The sequence below is a fragment of the Papio anubis genome, chromosome 6 (genome assembly GCF_008728515.1).
Source record: "Papio anubis isolate 15944 chromosome 6, Panubis1.0, whole genome shotgun sequence".
Classification (NCBI taxonomy): domain Eukaryota; kingdom Metazoa; phylum Chordata; class Mammalia; order Primates; family Cercopithecidae; genus Papio; species Papio anubis.
The window spans coordinates 113,288,316-113,307,780 of NC_044981.1; the positions used below are offsets into that span (position 1 = coordinate 113,288,316).

The 19,465-nt window shown below is 36.0% G+C and overlaps 1 protein-coding gene across 3 annotated transcripts in view; it reads right to left on the reverse strand.

The window, feature by feature from the left end:
* The window catches only part of TAB2 (TGF-beta activated kinase 1 (MAP3K7) binding protein 2), a 91,096-nt gene that overhangs the window by 52,761 nt on the left and 18,870 nt on the right, over window positions 1–19,465 (reverse strand). The window contains exon 2 of one of the 3 annotated variants that reach the window (XM_031667355.1): window positions 15,532–15,680. The exons of 1 other annotated variant lie outside the window; for it this stretch is intronic. The gene's annotated coding sequence lies outside the window, so the exon portion shown is untranslated. Of the gene's footprint in view, window positions 1–6,652; window positions 6,703–15,531; window positions 15,681–19,465 lie in introns of those variants that run through there. One more of the 3 variants, XM_009205913.4, reaches the window with a different exon arrangement.

A 19,465-nucleotide genomic window follows, 5' to 3' on the forward strand; every position in this document is an offset into this window, starting at 1 on the left:
AATTTAATTTGCAGACCCTATGATCCAGCAATTTCACTTCTAGGCACTTGAGAAAACAGACAATCATGTAAAGATATATATACGAAAAGGCCGGGCGTCGTGGCTCATGCCTGTAATCCTAGCACTTTGGGAGGCTAAGGCAGGTGGATCACTTGAGGTCAGGAGTTCGAAACCAGCCTGGCCAACATGGTGAAACCTCGTCTCTACTAAAAATACAAAAAATTAGCCGGGCTTGGGGGTGGATGCCTGTAATCCTAGCTACTTGGGAGGCTGAGATAGGAAAATCACTTGAACCCGGGAGATGGAGGTTGCAGTGAGCCAAGATCGCACCACTGCACTCCAGCCTGGGTGACAGAGCACGACTCTGTCTCAAAAAAAAAAGAAAAAAAAAAAAAAAAGATATATATGAAAAGATGTTTATTAGAGTATAATTTATAACATGATAAATACAGAAACAAGCTAAATGTTGTAAAGTATTAAGTTCATCTAAATGTACTGACATGGGCAGATGTTCATTAACACCGTTCAAGGGGGCAGAAGTATATGACTAAACAACATATAATGTAATCCATTTACATATTGATAAAGAGTCTCTACTATTACTTTATACCCATCAAGGCTAAAATGTGTTTATTTATTTATTTTTTTCTTGAGATGGAGTCTCCCTCTATTGCCCAGGCTGGAGTGCAGTGGCACAATCTCGGCTTACTGCAACCTCTACCTCCTGGGTTCAAGCGATTCTCCAGGCTCAGCCTCCCAAGGAGCTGGGACTACAGGTGCGTGCCACCACGCCCAGTTAGTTTTTGTATTTTTAGTAGAGATGGGGCTTCACCATATTGGCCAGGCTGCTCTCGAACTCCTGACCTTGTGATCCACCCACCTTGGCCTCCCAACGTGCTGGGATTACAGGCGTGAGCCACTGCATGCGGCTAAAATGTTTTACACTGAAAACACACTACTTTTAAAAAGTAAAAATGAATTAAAAGTAAATAATAAAGACATGATTATTTCAGTTTTCAGCCACTAGACTGTTACAAATGTCATAATACTGGTGAATGAAATAATTTGAATAGTCAAGGTATCTGTAAAAAGTAATGTATGCTCTTTTGAACTGACAGGTGCATTTTTATAATTTACTGTAAAAAAAATTCTATGGAAAGGTAAAAGTCTGTAGCAAATTAATCATGTAAGAGATTTTGTTTTAATGCTGGAATTCATTTCAAACCAAACAAAAACTCCTAAATTCTACACTACAAGAGTGAATTCTCAACATCTGATGTCAAGATCTACAGATGAAGTCTGGAAAAATTTTTTTGCTTTAGATCCATCCTCGCCTGCTATGGTCTGAATGGTCATGTCCCCTCAAAATTCATATGTGACATCCTATCCCCCAAGATGACAGTATTGGGAGGTGATCAGGTTTGAAGGAACCTACATGAATGGGATTAGTGGCCTTATAAAAGAGGCCCGAGGGAGCTCAGTTGCCCCTTCTACCATGCGAAGACATAGCTAAAAGGTGCCACCTACGAACCAGGGAATGGGAACTCACCAGACATTCAATCTGCTGGTGCCTTGATCTTGGACTTCCTGGAATCTAGAACTATACGAAATAAACTTCTGTTGTTTATAAGCTACCTAGCTTATGGTATTTTGTTACAGCAGCCTGAATAAACTAAGATTATCATCCTATTTCTGTAACCTTGTTTAATGGTTGCTTATTTTGACAATCCACATCTATGTGTATAAAATGAAGCTGAGTCTCACTTTCAGTTAACCCCCAATTTTAGTCACAGAAGCACTGTGAAATCTTGCCTTTAATAAGGCCATACTAAGTTTTCTACAAATACCTGTTGAATGGCAGTTTCCTGCATTTCCATGTGCTAAAGTAGAACTACCATTACCATTAGTTAGAAGGAAATAAGCATTTGGAATTCTCTAGGACATTAGGAAATATGATTAAATTAGGAGGTATCAGAACAGATTCAGTAATTCAAATTTTACGAAATCTATTTGAAAACCCAATATATCACTTTGTCATTTATCACTTCTCAAAGAGCCTTTCAATGGCTTTTGTTAAGTGTTACATGGAAAAATAAGTTTTTGTTTTTTTTTTTTTTTTTTGGCAATATGTTTGAAAATGCTGTTACTTAAAGTTAAGGAAGTTTCTTTACTTCTGGATTTTAACCTCCACTGTGAATCTTTGGGTAGCCGCAACAGACGCAATATTTCCCAAATTTAGTTGGGCACGATCCTATTTACCTATAAACATCTTGAGGTAGGAAGCACATAGGTAAACAGTGTCATGTAAGTAAGGTAATCAAAAGACAGCAGTACCCTTCTCTCTTAGGAATTTATGCTAAGGAAGTAATTCAACATAAGTTTAACATAGTTTTTTTTTTTTGAGATAGAGTTTCGCTCGTCACCCAGGATGGAGTGCAATGGTGTGATCTCGACTCATTGCAACCTCCACCTCCTGGGTTCAAGCGATTCTCCTGCCTGAGCCTCCTGTGAAGCTAGGTTTACGTGTCTCTGTCACCACACCCGGCTAATTTTTGCACTTTTAGTAGAGACGGGGGTTTCTCCACGTTGGCCAGGCTAGTCTCAAACTCCTGACCTCAGGTGATCCACCCACCTCGGCCTCCCAAAGTGTTGGGATTACAGGTGTTAGCCACCACGCCTGGCCTAAGTTTAAAATAGTTTCTAACAGTAAAAACCAAAAAAGAACCAAACAGCTTAACTTTTGGAAAGCAGCTTTTTGAACTGTAATTTATTAATACTTGACTATTATGCAGACATTAAAACTTATTAAAACCTCAGAAAAGGCAAGGAAATAGTCATGTAATATTTGGTAAAAACAGAAAGACATTATTATGTAAAAAGTTTTCACCGGGGAAAATTTTAAATTGGAGACAAAACAAAAAAGTATGGGGTGGCGGATCATGGGAGCTTTGATTTATTAATCTTTAATTAACATCCAAATGTCTGTTAATACATCACTTGGTGAGGGGAATCTTCACCTCAGAGTGCAGTCTCTATAGCTGTCAATTTGGCAGTCTCTATCAGAATTAAAACTGCATTTATCTTTTCACTTCACAATTCTACTTTTATGAACCTGTTTGCAGATACAGTCACACAGAAAACTATATTTACCAAAGCATGTTTGTAATGATAAACAACCAAAAATTACTTAAGTATCTGTTAATAGCGATGTGTAAACTATGGTCATTCACAAGAGTATAATGTACTATACAGTCATTAAAAAGAATGAGGTGCTAATATGGAATAATCCCCAAGATACAATACTCAGTTAAAAACTACCACCACTAAGTGCAGAACAGTGTTCTGCATTCTCTTACATACAAGAACACACACACTTTTACGTGCACAGAACATCTTTGGAAGGATACACAAGAACTGGTAACACTGGCTGCCTTTAGGGAACACAATTAAGGGAGATTTACTCTTCGTTATACATCTTCTCTAATAAAAAAACACATAAATAATTTAAATTAGAAAAACCTATTTTATTTAATATATTGTTTCTGTAATAAAAAATATTCAATAGAAAGTGAAAATAATGTGTTTTATATTTCATCTTACAATTTAGACTTGGGAAAATGAAGATGCTTCAAAGTGTTATGTAGTCCGAGACTACCTGAAGTTCTAAAATTGAGATTACATTTTATGACATGATTTTGTGACACGATCTACCTTTCTAACATATTAAGTACTTATTTAATCAAAAGTTTTGAGATTTGCACAATCCAAAATGAGGCTCTACAGAGTACTTGTTTACCTACTTCTCTTTCGATTTCAGGATCAAATAAACAAACTGATGTGGTAACATAAGACGGCATACAGATACACTAATTAAGGTAAGCAAGTGTTTGTGTTCAAAGGGCATGATTGCATTTTGGATAGCAGAAGCTAGGACCAATTAGATGCACATAATTGAGGTTTTGATGAATGTTATAAAGAAACCAATATCCAGTAAAGGACACTGTAGAGAAATTTAAATTTTATCTAGACATCTGTCAACACTGAGAAGCAAGCAAATGGAGAAGCAGGATTTAACTTTTATGCATAAATGTAATTTGAACTCCAAAGTTTCAATGGGTTAAAATTTTGGCGTTAAAAAACATATACGTGTATGTATGTCTCTTTACATATGTATACATACATAAATATATAAATATATATATTTAATCTCTCTCTATATAGAGAGAAATAAAATATACACCTGAAGAAAAGTCAGAAAATAAGCATTGTTTTAAATGACTGCATAACAGTCCATCAGGTCAATATATTACTATTTAGCCAGTCTTGTAAACAAATAATTAGGTTGTTTCCAATTTTTCTCTAGAAAGCTATGCAAAAAGTTTTTTGTACATGGATAATTTCCATATTTAAATTATTTCCTCAGAACATGACTTTATATTCACAATGTCAAGGCAACAATATGAAGGTCAACCTTTAGTTTTTTTTTTTTTTTGAGACGGAGTCTCGCTCTGTTGCCCAGGCTGGAGTGCAGTGGCCGGATCTCAGCTCACTGCAAGCTCCGCCTCCCGGGTCTACGTCATTCTCCTGCCTCAGCCTCCCGAGTAGCTGGGACTACAGGTGCCTGCCACCTTGCCCAGCTAGTTTTTTGTATTTTTTTTAGTAGAGACGGGGTTTCACCGTGTTAGCCAGGCTGGTCTCGATCTCCTGACCTCGTGATCCGCCCGTCTCGGCCTCCAAAAGTGCTAGGATTACAGGCTTGAGCCACTGCGCCCGGCCAGATTATTTTATAAAGACTTAAAGGGGTCGTTTCCCCACTTACTTTTTTCCTAATGCCTATGTAATATCCTGCTTGCTAGCACTAAGTTAGTGTTTCTCCATTCTGGATGCACATCTAAATCACTTGGGGAAGAAACTGGTAACAATAATTATCTGAGGAATAAGAGGGAATCTGGGAGAATAGAGGCTGGGCAGGAAGGCTTAAGAGACTTTCTCTTCACTGTACACTTTTTTGTGCTTGTTGAATTATGTATTATATTCCTGTGTTACCCAGTAAAAGAGGGAAGTAAGGGAAAGGAGTAATGCGGAGAAAGCATCAGCAGCAGCAGCAACAACCCAGCAGCAGCAGCACCTACAGAGCTTTGAAACGCACAGTCCAAAGTTGGGGAGGTAACTCAAACCTAACAATGAGTATTAGAATTTCTGGATGTAGGGTCTACACATGCATCTCTGTTACTCAAAGTAAAAACAAGATACTCCACCAGTAACTGTGATAGGAAGTCAAGGTAGAGAACCATGGAATCAATAATTCCACTTTACAAGGCTGATGATGTTCAAAACAGGTAAATCTTAGAGCAAACAAAGTTGAGTGTGTAAGCAGGAGCCAAAACGTTAAAAGCTCCTTAAGATTTAAGACATGGTACAAAAACGACAACTCTCTCCTCATCAAGAAAAGAGTGTGTTTCCTAGACCAGCATTTTTTAGTTTGGTCTGTGGACCACCTGAAACAAAATCACTGGGCTTCATCCTGGACCTACTGAATCAAAGTCCCTAAGTATAAAGTCCAAGTATGTTCACTGATTCATCTCTGAATCCACTGTGATGAGCCCTCTCATGACAACTGCTCATCTGAATGTTTCTTCAAGTAAAGTTTACTCCAGTTCCTACAAGACTTCTAGTTGATAACACAGTAAATGAAAGGCAGGGGAGGGACTAATCAAAAACCAAGATGACTATGGTCAAAGGATCACATATAAGAGGTGCTCATAGTAAAGTATTGATTTAAGGAAGGAAAATAGAGATGGAAAGGGGTGTGGAATTTCATGAGTTTAAAAAACTAGGTGAAAGGCAATGAAATAAAAAGATTTACTAAAATGAAGTCAATTACCAACAAGCCTATAACAGGAATGGTTAGAAACTTTTATGTAACTTGATTCAATGGGAAAGAAGTAACTAGGGGAAGAAAAATTACCTCTATTAAGTATACACAAACAGGTTCTGCAGCTACTATATATTTAAGAGTGTAGGAAAATGTAGTTGTACAATAAACACATGTGGATCACCATAGGTCAGCTAAAAATGAGGCTTATTATAAAATAAAAGCTGTTTTTGGGCAGGTAAATTTATGAAAAATCTTTTACTATCAAGAAGGTGCCATACAAAGTAAATGGTGGAGCAAAGCTAAATTCCCAGAGATCTAACTTTTAAAAATAAAAGGAATAACTAGTAATGTATCTCACATAAACTACTCAATTTACATAATTTAAACTTGACAAAGTATTGGCCTTTACTATTAAAATCTTAACAAAGAAAAGGAATCAATGAATAAATAAAATGTTACTCTGAGACAGGCATAAACTTTCCTGAAGAGTAGAGTTTCCTAAGAGTAAGATTAAAAGAAACAGTATTCTATCTTAGCCATGCACGCTTCTAAAATTTTCTGGTGAAAGAACATGTTAATAGTTTAAAACAGAGATAACCTAATGTTGCTAAATATTTCGACCTCAGTTTCATAAGTGTACACTGTCTTATCTAACTAGATGAGACAATTATGATATAATGTATATAAAACAGTATTTGATACATAGTGACAGCTGGTTAAGTGTAAATTCTAGGATTCCATGGGTTCATTTATGAAGTTTAATATGCTACTTACTTGCAGTAACTTCTTGGGCAAATCATTTAATTTCTCTGTGCCTCAGTTTCCTCATCTATAAAATGGTGATGACAGAGTAGCTACTTCATAGGATTGTTATGAGAATTAAATAAGTAATCCATGTAAGATAATAAAAAAGAGCACATAGTAAGTACACATGTAAATAAAATATCAATACTATCATTTCATTCTTTGTAAAATGGAGAAAACAACTCGAAGAGCTTCAAGGATAGTGACAACATAATTAAACCCAACTGCATTATATCTGTCCTGCCTACAGCAAAAAGTACAAACTGGTAGTAGTAGTAATTACTTATTCTAAATATCATGGACTTCCACAAAGTACAAAGGAACAAAACCTTACAGGGCTGCACATTACCCTGGTTGCAGAATATTGTAGGGCTGGATTGAGTCTTTAGGGCTTTCCTTTTCAATGTATATGGGACAAAAAACTTGCAGTTGGGGAAATCTGACAAAGCTACATGACAAACTCAACAGTATTACATTGTGCAAAGTACTAGATAAGTGGCATAAACTGTGTTATAATAGGTGTTTAAAGGGATCTTGCTGGGCTGAGGAGGAAGTAGGAAAGTATTGAAGCATAGGAACTTAAAGTATAAAAGAAGACAATTAAGGCAGATTCTGGGGATCGTGTTACCTGTCTTGCAGGAGGGACAAAGAGGAAAGAAGGGGATTATGAAGAAGGTACTCAGGATGGGGAGTAGTTACAGGAGAAGATGAGAAGATGAATGAAGGTTTCAAGGTATAGTGGTCTTTATCCAAGAAGACCTTCAGATATGCTAATGGTAAGGTTTTAACATATGTCCAACTATATATACATCATTTTATCTTTACCCCATTCTTATACAATTATGAGTTTTGTTGGAACAAATTTAATTACATTAACAAAGTAAGCTGGGCACGGTGGCACACGCCTGTAGTTCCAGCTACTTGGGAGGCTAAGGAAGGAGGATCCATTGAGCCCAGGAGTTCAAGGATGCAGCGAACTATGATTGCGCCACTGCACTCCAGCCTGGGTGACTGAGATCTTTAAAAAAAAAAAAAAAAAAAGACATAAAATATGGTTCATGCCGAATATCAAACAGTAGTAGGAAGAAATACATAAAATTCACTTCTCAACCACATTAGGATTCTTCCTTAGCTTGTGTACAAGAATGTAAGGAGATTTTTCCATTTCAACATACGCTAAAAGCAAATTCCGGTTTCTAAAGTAACCATTAGAGGCAATAATTTTTTTCTGTAAATCATAAAATCCTGAATTGGACAGAATTCTAGGAAGTTATCTTGTAAGAGTATAATTCAAGAGATCTGAAAAATGCCTTGGTGCCCAGTCGTCTCCTTGTTAGACTTCCTCTTCTCCCAGTCAATCCAATTTACCTCTTAAAACCAAGCCCTGGTCACAAAGAAAATTCTTTACTTGAGAAATACTAGTTCCCAGCCGGGCGCGGTGGCTCACGCCTGTAATCCTAGCACTTTGGGAGGCCGAGGCGGGTGGATTATCTGAGGTCAGGGGTTTGAGACCAGCCTAGTCAACATGGTGAAACCCTGCGTCAACTAAACATACAAGAAGTAGCCAGGCATGGTGGCAGGCGCCTGTAATCCCAGCTACTTGGGAGGCTGAGGCAAGAGAGCTGCTTGAAACCAGGAGGCGGAGGTTGCAGTGAGCTGAGATCGCGCCACTGCCCTCTTGCCTGGGCGACAGAGTGAGACTCCATCTCTGAATGAATGAATGAATGAATGAATGAATGTTAGTTCCCAAGCAGAGAGACTATTTTTCACTGGTGTATCCTAACTACTTAGTATATGTCAAGTGGATGCTCAGTAAATATTTGTTGCAATAAGTCTCTAAATAAACATCAGAATACATATAGCTTTTAGACTACTGTAAAAAGTGTTTATCTATCCCCCCAAACTCAAGCGTTTTCCTTAACCTCACCTATAAGTCAGTGCTGCTATATCTGTTTTGAAAATGTAAATATGTTCCATCACGATTGATATGAAAGAACAATTTGAACATTAAGTGAATTTTGCTGTAATTTCATTTGTAAGAAACACTGGGTGAACACAAAAAACCATATCGAGCTAAAATGAATATACGAATATACAAAACGTATATTCATATATTGATTGTGTATTCATACGAATATACAAAAAGTAAACATGAAAACATCTGAAACATTTACCAGCTATCTCAGCTTAACAGATCTGCATGTTATTAATCACACCCAGCCACATTACTGATTTCAAAAAGTTCTTTCTTTTTTTTTTTTTTGAGATGCAGTGTCGCTCTGTCACCTAGACTAGAGTGCAGTGGTGCGATCTTGGCTTGTTGCAACCTCCGCCTCCTGGGTTCAAACAATTCTCCTGCCTCAGCCTCCCGAGTAGCTAGGATTACAGGTGCATGCCACCATGCCTGGCTAAGTTTTTGTATTTTTAGTAGAGATGGGGTTTCACTGTGTTAGCCAGGATCATCTCAATCTCCTGGCCTCGTGATCCACCCACCTCTGCCTCCCAAAGCACTGGGATTACAGGCGTGAGACATGGCGCCCAGCCACAACTACTTTACAATAACTCACAACCTGCAACTCTTCTTGTGTTCCCTTCCATGAGCAAACTTTAGGTCTTTTTCAGGGAAAAGTATAATATTCATTGTAGTATTTACATATTTCTTAATTTATTTTACATATTTCTTAATGTATTTATTTCTTTATTTAACATGAATAAAATTGTTATCTGTAAGTTTTTTTTTTTTTTTTTGAGATGGAGTTTTGCTCTTGTTGCCCAGGCTGGAGAGCAATGGCGTGATCTCGGCTCACTGCAACCTCCACCTCCCGGATTGAAGCAATTCTCCTGCCTCAGCCTCCCGAGTAGCTGGGATTACAGGTGCCTGCCACCACACCCGGCTAATTATTTTGTAGTTTTAGTAGAGACAGGGTTTCATCATGTAGGCTAGGCTGGTCTCGAACTCCTGACCTCAGGTGATCCACCCGCCTCGTCCTCCCAAAGTGCTGGGATTACAAGCATGAGCCTCCTTATCCGGCCTTATCTTTTTTTTAATGTTCACAGGTGACGTTTCCAAGTGTTATACCCATAATTCCATTTTTCCCCATAAGCCCTGTGTGTTTTTTTGCGTGACTTTGCATAGCATGGTGATATTTAGGAACATGCCTCTGGCTCAACAACTGACTATTAACATTAACCTCTCCAGGATGCCAAATGGGATGGCAGAATGTTTCAGTCTATCTATTTAGCTGTCAAAATGATGCTAACAGTTTCTTTTTCTTTCTTTCCTTCTTTATCTTTCTCTTTCCTTCTCTGTCTTTCTGAGACAGGATCTTGTTCTGTCACCCAGGCTGGAATGCAATGACACAATCATGAATCACTGCAGCCTCAACCTCCTGGGTTCAAAGGATCTTCCCTCCTTAGCTTCCTGAGTAGCAGGACTACTGGTGCGCACCATCACAACTGGTTAATTATTATATTTTCTTGGTAGGAGCTCCCTGTATTGCCAAGGCTGGTCTAGAACTCCTGGACTCAAGTGATCCTCCCACCTTGGCCTCCCAAAGTGCTGGGATTACAAGTGTGAGCCACTGTGCCTGGCCCAGCTTCTTATTAATTACAATTTCTCTCTTCTGTGAATTGGCTGACATTACCATACTGCCATGAATTACTCTTAAATAATATCTTTACCACAGAAAGAAGTGTTGATAATGCAGTCAGAATAGCTGGATGATGCTATAATATTTTTGAATTAAAGCAAATTTTAAAACCTTTTGACTTCAAAGAACATTTCAAAATTAAACATAAAATAAGAATCATATTACCTAAGTACATATACTATTTAAATACCTTTTACATTACTGACATATTATACAAGTATCATATCATATACCAGTTAGGTAATACTTGATGCACTTCAGATTTAATTAACTTTAAAAGAATTTATAAATGTTAATTTAACAAAGTTTTTAAACTTACTTTTTGTAGTAAATTATTGGAATTATATTTCTTGGAGCATGATGTTACAATTCTATCAAGGCAAAGCAAACTTTACTTAATCTCCATTTAAGATAAAAATGAGATAACTATAATTAATCTTTACCATAAACTTTATCACAAAACAGTTATAATACTAAATCATTTCACACAGATAATCAGTTATCTGCAAAAATAATATAATCCAAATGCTACTTATTTTAAGTTAGCTATTATGTTCAGATTTAGAGTGATTTAAAACTTAAAGGGAACAAATGATTGTTACTAAAAACTAGATTTTATAATTTTATAAGCCTTAATAATTTACTTTCTAAAGAATAACAATAAACATTAATAAATAAAGTAGCATAATAATCCACACTACTTCCTCTAAAAGAGAAAATTTCCCATTTTCTCATTTAATGCACTGCCTTAAGGCCATGAATGCTGACAATTTCTGATGGTTTACAGGCTTACCAGTTATAAGTTCTTCTAAAAGGAATGTGCAAGTCGGCCACACTTGGCAATTTATGTATTGTGGTTTTGTGGTAGGTACTACATTTTCTAAGGATCAAGAAAAGTGCAATAAATCTAAGACGGAATGGTTATACTTCATCAAAACATATTATATAACTGACTACCTTTTGTGTATTTTATAATTCATATCTCATTATTGTTTTGCAATATATTATCGTTCACTGCCCTCTTTCACTCTAATTTTTGGATAATCTATCCTATGCATAAATATCATCTATAAAAGAAAACAGGAGCTAAGTATGATAATAAGTTCCTATTTATGGGTAAAAGGGAAAGAGGAGAAAATAAAAGCACCCGAAGGAACCAATTTTCATCTTACATCAACCATAAACATTTATAACAAACCAATTAACTCAATGATGTGTAGAAATTTTAATAATTTGGTTAAATATTAATTTAAAATGGCACCTTAATATTCAGAGAAAGTTATAAGAAGTATCACCGGCTGGGCGCGGTGCTCACGCCTGTAATCCCAGCACTTTGGGAGGCCGAGGCGGGCTAATCACCTGAGGTCAGGAGTTCAAGACCAGCCTGACTAACATGGTGAAACCCTCTCTCTACTAAAAACACAAAAATTAGCTGGGTGTGGTGGCAGGCGCCTGTAATCCCAGCTATTTGGGTGGGTGAGGCAGGAGAATCACTTGAACTCGGGAGGCAGAGGTTGCAGTGAGCCGAGATTGCACCATTGCACTCCAGCCTGGGTGACAAGAGCGAAACTGTCTCAAAAAACAACAAAAAAGTATCACCCAACTGATCCCCATGCAGTTTCAATCCCTTACTTGATCCCATGGTTTTTCCTGTTCATCTTATATAATTCTGCTCATTTTCTTTCTAATGTCATGGCCCTCAGCTGACTTTTTCCCATAGTCCCATAGAGGACTACTGGCCAGCTGCTAAGGGAGAGGGGTGTATGTGTGTGCACGCGCACATGCGCGTGTGGCATGTGCACAATAGCACTAGGAGTATGATAATTAGTCCACAAGTTAGACAAAGTGTACATGGATATTTGCTACTACTAATAAGGTACCAGAGTTCTAGCTTTCTATCCATCTATCCATCCACCCATCCACCCCTTCCTCCCTCTCATCATCTATCCAGCTATATGAATTAAAGCATCTAATCTAGAAAAAACACACATGTGTTTAAAGTGGCGTAAACAAGAATGGTCATCCCAGTGTGTGTTTCTAAAAACAACCTCAATGGCCATCTAGGAGGAATAAATAAGTACACTATTGCATAGCCACACTAAGGAACACCATGCAGCTTTTTTGTTGTTGTTATTGTTATTTAGTGGAATATGATATCCAAATAATTATATGGACCTATAAGATATTATTGATTGAAAAAAAATCAAGATGCAGATTCCATGTATAACACCTTTTGTGTAAAAATAAAGATACACAAAAGATGTATTACATTAAAAAGCTTTTAAAAAATGTTTTGTCCCTTCCTATGATGCTGAAAATAGATGTATTTTAAACAGATATTTTTATATGACTGTATAGGAAATATTCTGAAAGTATACACACACTAATTATTCTGGAGAGGCGGCTGAGTAGAATGACACATGGATGAAAGGTATTCCAAGGAGGTTTAGTCATCTGTTCCAATTTTTATAATAATACATATTCATGCATTACTATAAAGTTATTCCTTACATATTTCTCCACAACATTACTTGTATTCTGATATGTAGATAGAGTAAGAATAGAACAGAATGAGTTATTTGAAAGTAACCGTATTAGCCAACCACAGGTACTTTCAAATAACTCAAAGCCTGTGTTGTCTATGCTAAAACTGTTATGGATGTGCAGTTTACAGCTGCAGCATTGACCAATCATCAGGATGCTTGATAGATGAGATTTACAGTTACTTTCTAACTTAAATGTTACTTATGAATTTATATATGTAGGTCCATCCATGATTAACCATGTCTAAGCTTAGTGTCATAATTTGTAATCCTTGTTTAAAACAAAGAAGCCAGGTGACTTTTTTTTTTTTTTACCTAAAGGCTACCTCAAGGTGAACTATTTATTACTCAAGCACTTAAACTAAAGTATTACACATCTACCAATGAGACGGTTTAATTAATTAAAGGAAAGAGGTAAGGGGTGGTAGAAAGAGAAGTAGGCTTATTGTTACTATTAAATGTAAGAGTCCCCCAATAAACACAGTATCTTTATGGAAAGTTATTGTACTATCATACACAATGGTGGACAAGACACACTGCTTTCTCTGAGCCTAGAGTATAATCACTTTGGTTCTACACTTACTATGAGCCAAGTCCTGTGCTAAATGCCTTAAACATGTATTATTTCAGTTACTTTTTACAATATTCCTGTAGTGAGGATTAAGTGAGAAACTGAGGGTAAAACTCTTTACACAATGCCTGACAGAGTAAATGTCCCTTATTAGGCATTACTACTGCCTAACCTCTAACTTCATCAATTCAACCTTCACTCTACAGTAGTCAGCTTTTCAAAAGATTCACTGATTTAACACGTACCAGTTCTGAGAAATCTTCAACGGATTCCCATTCCTACTAAAGTCCAAATTCCTTCATCTGACATTCAAAAACATGTCATAGCTCCATCTCCCATCACACCCCTCTATCCAACTATCCTCTATGCATACTGGACTGCTCACAATTTCTATAATATATTAAATACTTTCATCTTCATAACTTAGAAATACTCTTGCCACTTTCTCTAAAGAATTCCATCTATCCTTCATGGTTCAGTAAAAACATTACCTTCTCCACAAAGCTGATTCTCTCCAGTACTCTTAAGTATGCTGTATGCATCTCTATTATGACACTTTCATATTACTTGTCTGTAAGCTCACTAAAACAAGGTTTATTCATTTCTACATTCCTGCTGTGTCTAGCATACTGTTGTACACACAATTTACACTGAATAATGGAGAAAAATTTCACCATTAATAGCACCACTGAAAATAACTAAGACTTGATATTCATATGTAATTCCTTCTTTAATTTCTACTTCAATTCACACAACAGTGGTAATGACCCTAACTAGTAGCTCCCTTTCCAGCTCTAATTAAACACTCAGTGACACATAATTCTTTCAACACCAAACAAATAATGTGGCACACAATCAGTGAACTAACACTGACTAAATTACTAGATATTAAATTCATTATGCATTAATACTGCAGAAAGGGATATAAGGAAGGAGTTAAGTACATGTTAGAATATTAGAATTGCCTTTTAAATTCACAATTGGGATACAAAATTCCTCTTCAATTTTGGGTAATCTCTAACCTAGATGAACTGAACTTTAAAATCAAAAGACATGTATGATTATCTATCCATCTAGTAAATAAATTCATCTTTCAGGGATTCTGTTTCTGCACCTATATAAATTGGTAAAAGGAACATCCTTAAAAGCGAATTGATCTTGGCCCTCTAGCCATTCATGAGTAGCTTTCTCTTGGTTAAAATCTAAGGCATTAGGAAACCTCAGTTTTTGGTTTTGCTGTTACACTTCAGGATGATTCCGACTATTTATAACTTCCTTGGCTAGCTTCTTTTGGGTAATCAAGTAAAAAAATTAGCAAATATTAGTTATACACTTAGTTTAAAAATATAGCTAAATTCTTCAGGTAAAGTACTATAAAACATTGCTTGGTTCTATCCAGAAATAATATGTATAATTTCCAATTACTGAAGAATATATTAACTTTTTTTTTTTTGAGACGGAGTCTCACTCTGTTGCCCAGGCTGGAGTGCAGTGGCGCAATCTCAGCTCACTGCAACCTCCGACTCCCTGAGTTCAAGTGATTCTCATGCCTCAGGCTCCCAAGCAGCTGGGACTACAGGCGCAGGCCACCGTGCCTGCCTGATTTTTTTACATTTTTAGTGGAGGCGGGGTTTTGCCATGTACAAATATATTAATTTTTTAGGTAAAGGCATTAGTAGCGTAGAATAGTTGAGGATCTCAGGAAGAGGGAAGTAGTTTCATTAATCGAATTCCCTATACTGCTTGTACTCAATGTAAACCTTTTAAAGGAAGGCAGTTTTGTTGTTGTTGTTTTTCAATTTTTTTTTTGTACGTTTATAGGGCTTCACTCAATAGCATTTCAAATTTATTTTTCTTATACTTTTGCATTAGTTTGCTAACACTAGCAAACAAGTTAAATTAGAAATATTCAGGCAAAAGGTATGTTAAACTCAGTACTAGCTGCATGTTACCTAGATGTTAGTGTTACTATACTTTAAAGCAAGATGACTATACATTTTGAAAGTCAAGTTTTAGTTACTATAGATTTAATAATAAGGCAGTTACACAGGCTAAGCTTGACTGGTGCCATGGACTTTAGCATACCTGGAAATAGAAAAATTCAAATTGTAGCTGTTCTTGGTTGGCCCATTGCCATTTTTGCAGCTTACAAATTGTTAATTAAGTAACTGCAGTGAGCTCATCTCTACAGGATACTTCTTTTCCAGGGCAGGTCCAGGAACTGGGTCTGGAGCCTTGAAAGCAGAAGAGAAACTAGAGTAAACTAGAGGTAGACAGAACAAGAAATGTGACCAGATAACATTATGAGATGTAATAGAAGTAAGGTAGTCCCCAAAGTCTCACATAAAATATTCTGAAGGGAAAGTGGGTCTCTTAAATTGCAAGTTACCAAGGATGCGGTTTACTTAAGTCATTATTTTAACCTACCCAACGTTATTCTGGACTCTCAATTCCAGCAACTCAAAACAGTAGTTTTTATGAAATCTCTAATGGCTTTTAGCAACAGACTGTCCAACAGGAGACCACAGAGTAACTCTAACAGAAAGAGAAAAACAACAAAATCCAAAATTGGAAATGTAAAGTCCTCATTTGCAGGTCATTTTGCTCTTCCCTTTCACTATCGTATTTCCAATCATCTTCTAAATGCTCCCCTGATTTCCTACGATCAATTCCCAGGGGTTTCTAAAGAAATGCTTTAGATATATCCAAGCAATGAACTAAATGTTAAGTTCCAATTTTTAAAAATACTTGGTAATTCTTAAAGAGGGAGGCAAAGAACAGCTCATAAGATGTGGTTCTTAAACCGCACTGGAAAATCTTTTTTTTCCATTACCAAAATAGATTCAATGGATTTTTTTTTAAAAAAAATTTTTGTTAGGGCCATATAAAACAAAAACCAAAAACAAACTTGCAACTATGAAGGTTACAGAAATGATAAGATATTACAAATGGTAGAATTTGTACTATTTGATTACTAAACCTGGAAATGATGTCCTTATGCTTGGTAGGCTGGTACCCTTAGGAATTTCTCTAAGAAACTAATCCCACAGGAGTCAAAATAAATAGAATTTTCCTCTACTCTCAAATGATCATAGATATTGTGAAAATTATAATAGGACAAAAAAAAAGTAGTGAAGACAAAGATCCAAACACTGAACTCCCTGCATTTCCAGTAACTAGCAATATAAACAGCAAAACAGAGTAAAAGTAGTTTTTGTGAAAAATATAAATTTCCCATCTATTGTGATGGCACATTATAGGACAAAGAATTCTGCGAGACAGAAGTGTAAGTTCAGATCTGACTTCAGTATGGCCTTGAATTTAAACTGCAGAAATCTCCCTTCTATTAAATGGAATATCACTACCCACCCTGCTGTACTGTCCATGAGATTTAGCTAAAGTGTATGTAAAGCACCTAACAGTGTGGCACATATAGGCATTCAATATATTTTTCTGCATTATTAAAGAATGTAACATATTTTCCTGTTCTAAACATATGGGTATACTTAAGTTTTCGTTTTCACAAATGCTAAAGCAAACAACTAGGTAGCAGGCTTTCAGTTTAAATAATTCAACTATAATCACATTCTAAGACATATAACTGATTATCTTCCAGAATAGCCACAAAGTGAGTATATGAGAGAGGTCAATTTTGAGAGCTGATGATAAATAAAAATATAACAATTTATATTTAGGATATAAAAAGAGTTAGTAGTAAACAAGACGACATGGAATTCTTCTCCTTCCAAGTAAAGTATAAAATACTTCTGTCAACACACCTCTTGTTAAAAAGTTATATATAGATCCGGTATAATGCTTTTTAAAAAAACATACAAGCAATCAATGCATGACATAATTTGGTCTTTAAGTCAGGGAATGTTTTAAGGGCAAAGAAAAGCCTTATATATGGGCAATAATTTTCCTCTTACTGATAGAACAGTAGGTTCCACACAAAATTATTATTTACCAAATAAGGCTCAAAGATCAGATTACACCCTCTCTAACATTACCAAGTAACAGATCAAGTATCACAAGCCACAAGGAATTTTTAAAAATGATTTCCTTATAGTCGTTTTAAGTGTATTCTCTGCCACAACTTTATTTTAAAATAGTTTTAAAAAGTTTACATGGAAGTGTCTTATTCAAAATATACTAAAACTTAGATAAGACTGAATTACTGTATTCCTCAGAAAGAAGAGGAAAGGGTATTTAAGTTTGAGGATTTCCATTCAGTAACCCATATGGATAGGTTTTCAGTTTAAAGACCATCAAGTAAAAAAACCACTTCAGATAAACCATTACTTTTTAAGTTTTTTAACTAGTCATCCTACTGAAATCTCATTACTTACAGCAATATTTCAGTTGATTCTCTTGGCTTTTCTAGGTATACAATGTTATTTACAAATTATAATGAATTTGCTTTTACTCTTTTAAAAAAACATATTGAGTAATTTTTACCCATTATCAAAACTCCAATAAGCAGCAGAATTAAACCCAGAAATGTATCTGTAGCTTTCTAACCTCATGTCCAAGGTTCCTTCTTTATTGTACTAGCTCGACATTACTAATACTTTTCTTTCTGAAAACTTCTTTTCCGGTCAACACTCTGCATTTTAGTTTCTTAGAATTCTTATTTCTATGCCTCTTATTAACGTTTGCCAAAAGGATGTAGGTGTAAAGTTGTAACATTCATTCTCTCACTTGTTCCTCTGGCATCTTATTTACACTCACAGCATAATCTAAGGAGAATCTCCTTTAAAATTGTAGTTTAAGCTTTTTATTCTACTTGATGAAACTTAAAAGATTCTGAATCATAGATCTGATGTTGAAAGGAGCCTTATAGATTATCTAGTCCAACACCCTTATTTAATAGAAGAAAAACAAAGTTCAAATAATACGTCAGTAGAATCTGAATAAAAGTTTAACACAGAAAAAAATTAGTCTTATTACTTATGAATTGTAAAGTAAATGCCTACAGTTATATAAAATATAAACAAAGCAATTAAACAAATTTCAAGAGTAATTATTGAGGGCAGGCATGGTGGCTCATGCCTGTAATCCAGCACTTTGGGAGGCCGAGGCACGTGGATCACCTGACTCAGGAGTTTTGAGACCAGCTTGGCCAACACGGCAAAACCCCGTCTCTACTAAAAGTACAAAATTAGCTGGGCGTGGTGGTGCACACCTGTAGTCCCAGCTACTAGGGAGGCTGAGGCAGGAGAATCACTTGAACCTGGGAGGTGGAGGTTGCAGGGGGCCGATATTTCTCTTCAGCTACAACCCCCTCAGTGTGGTTTTCATTGCCTTCTCCAGTTTGGTGCCACTAGATCAGGGGTCATGAATCCCTTTGGCAGTCTGAAGAAAGCTACAGAGTCCCCCTCAGAGTGGTTTTAAATACATAAACTACAATACCTAAGATTATAAAGAAAACCAGTTTTACTAAAATACAGTTGTTTTTGAAAGTATGGTTTTAAATGCATAAAATATATATTACCAAGAAAACCGATTATACTGAAACAGTTATCAAGTGTTTTTAAAAACCTTGTATGTGATATATTTATACATATGCTTCTTTAGTAATACTTAATACAATAAAATCTAGCGGGAGTCTAACAAAAACCATAATTCTGAAGTAGTAATATGCATAAAATATATTTAGAGATATCAACTGTAAAGTAATCTGAAAATATCTGTGCTTTTTCTATTAGTAATAAAAAGATACAGGTACTGCTAATACTACTGTAGTCTGCTGCTTAAACTCTCATTAAAAGGAAATGCTAAATTTCAGTTCAAAGTTAATAAAAATATAAAGATGTCATTTTTTTTTTTTCTCATCTAAATGCATGCAGCCCTCTAAATTCTATCCCTGGATCCCTTCAGGGTCGTGCAGATTAAAACTACTCTATTAAACTCACCTGCTTCTATTTCCCAGCAGTCCCCACGCCCTTAGGAATCCGGGCAGGCTTGTCTGAACATGTTCAATCCACACTTTCCTTTCTTTGCTTACTATGCTACTGCC